This window comes from Anopheles darlingi, chromosome 2 (genome assembly GCF_943734745.1).
Source record: "Anopheles darlingi chromosome 2, idAnoDarlMG_H_01, whole genome shotgun sequence".
Classification (NCBI taxonomy): Eukaryota; Metazoa; Arthropoda; class Insecta; order Diptera; family Culicidae; genus Anopheles; species Anopheles darlingi.
Genome location: NC_064874.1, coordinates 89,444,402 through 89,446,901, shown reverse-complemented (window position 1 = coordinate 89,446,901; position 2,500 = coordinate 89,444,402). Strand labels below are relative to the sequence as shown.

At 51.8% G+C, this 2,500-nt stretch overlaps 1 protein-coding gene across 1 annotated transcript in view; it reads left to right on the top strand.

Annotated features, from left to right (window-relative positions):
• The window catches only part of LOC125948796 (protein cramped), an 88,754-nt gene that overhangs the window by 13,944 nt on the left and 72,310 nt on the right, over positions 1–2,500 (top strand). The window lies entirely within an intron of this gene.

The window sequence follows — 2,500 nt, the reverse complement described above, 5'->3', positions numbered from 1 at the left end:
CCTTTGCGTTGATGCTTTGCTTCTCCGCGTCGTCGATGGACGTCGCGACGTCCAGAAGAGCAGCAGCAGCAGCAGAGGAGGTGTGTACCGGTTTGGGGACTGGAGGAATTAAAACTTTCCACTCCGTTAAAATTAATCAGTGTTTTGCAAAGTGCTGGCTGCAGGAAATATCACTGTGCGACACTGTGTGTGTATCACAGGTCGGTTAACGGACGGGGAATGTGATGGTCGGTCGCACGGTCGCTCGGTTGGTCGAACTGGTGGTAGGGTGGTGTGCGAATTGGTTACGGTTGTTGGGTTTTCGGTGGTGGGTAAGTTGTTTCGCTTGAAGGCTTAACTAACCAGGTAACAGCCCCCCTGCCGGGTCGGTCGCCTAATGAGCCTTCGCGAACAACGGTTGTTGCGAGGATATTTATGGTCATGTCCCATCCATCGGAATTGTTGTCTTGCGAACGGTGCGACATTTTGCCGTTTGCCGCGATGCTGATTATTATTTAATTTGCACTTCATTCGTTTATTCGCCCAGCTTTCGGCTCGGCTTTAGTAGGCTTTGCCTTTCTGACAAACGTAACCGAGGAGCGCTTTGATCCATGTTCTTCATCATCGACTAGCGCAAATGCGGCAAAGGCAAAGGGATTCTGTGGAATAGCAAAGAGCGTTAGTGTCGTCGTCAATCGTCATCGTCGTCGAGCACGAGGCACGTTTGTCTTCAATTAAACTTCTGCGGCAAAAATGGCTGTGAAACCAAAGGGAAGAACGAGAGAGAAAGAGAGATCCTTGGTGCCGATGTGCCTATTGATTACCTGTGTCCGTGGCCATCGTAGACCGAGTATCCTGGGGGGCGCGGGGAGGGGGAGTAAGCTGTTGTTACCAGTGAGTGAAGCAAGGGGAAAAGTGCGTGCCCGGAGGACAGGATGTGGTAATCTTGGTCCCTTTTTTTCTCTCTCCCGTTCCTGTAAGCTGAGGGATTCCGTGAACGTAACCGTCAACCGGTACGAGAGCTCCTGGCCGAGGGCCAGGCATCGGCCTCTAGCTTACAGCTGCTGGCGGACGGACGCGCTTGGCCTCTGGTGCTGCACGCAATCCCTGTCGAGTGTCTTGTTTTGCCATGTTCTGACTTTCTGGCCGTCAAATTTCAAAGGGATCCCGGAGCCACTAGCCCTGGCGGAAGCAGCCACAAAAAAAAAAGCAAAATGGAGCGAGGGCCAAAGAGACGGCCGGCCCTGGCCCTGGCCAGATCGGCAGAAGCGCTTTCGCGCCGTGCGAATGAAACGAAATGATAGCAAAGCCCAAAAGGTTGAGCAGAGCAGCAACAGCAGCAACAACAAAAAAGGGGGAGAAAAACTGCGCACAAAAAAAAAAACAGGAAAGAAAGGCTGCGGGGAATCACGTTGACACGGACAAGCTTTGATGAAAATCATTCTTCTGGAAAGAAAAGCATCACTTCCGGATGATTTTTCATTTCGTTTTCCCATTTCCACGGCGCACCGTAGGCCGGTCGCGTCACTCATACACACACACAGAAGGGTAGTGATGGTGGTGGTGGCGTCGATGGCAACGGCGACGGCGACGGCGACAGTTCCATGCGTGGCCTCTGTGGCCATCCCGCCCTACGGATTCTCTCGTCAAAAATGCCTCGCACATGAACAAATCCTTTCACTGGGTGTTGCCCACGTAACGGCGGGCCAAAGGGAACAAAAACCCGACGACGACGACGACAAAAAAAAGGTGAAGGCCGATCGATTGCTGCAAAGTCGCCGTTTTGACCCGACCCGATGGACCCGGGACGATGGACTGCCTGCCAGCCAGCCAGCCAGCCAGCCAAGCACTGGCCTGACTGAATGACTGACTGACTGACTGACTGTGTGTGCGCGCGCGTTAATGTCATAAAAACGGAAACGTGACATCAGCCCAAGTTGATTGGTGGGTGGAGGGAGGAGGAGAAGGAGGAGGAGGAGGAGAACCGTTGGGCTAAACCAGCTAAAAAGCTTTTCTTTTGATCATCTCATTTTCTTCCTACCGGCCTACCGGAGCCTGTCACCGGCGGCCGGCCAGTGTTTCTTACGTGTTTCAGGAACAGGAACGGAAACAGGCGCTTCGAATGATGGGCTTAGAAAGTACAAAGGTTGTTACGTGTTTTATAGTAGCAACGCTTTGCTGCCAAACACACTCGCCAAACGATCGTGGCGTTTCTTGGCGACCTGGAGTCGAGTGTTGTATTACGATTCATCGTTTTTTTCCTTCTCTTCTTCCTCTCAAATGCCCTATCCGTCAGCAGTCTTACGTCAGTGCGAGATCCAATTGATGACGTTTGCGCTCTGTTCGTAGTTAACCATGGAACGTAGCAAAATTGTTTGTCGAAGCAACCGATGGATGGTAGCCAAGGGTTTGCAGTAGAATCCCCCGTGATCAGCGACTCCACTTGAATAACAAAGTTTTCTACGCTTTCTACTTTTACAAACAAAGACACATCTCATCTCAAACCAAAGCTCTAGCGTCG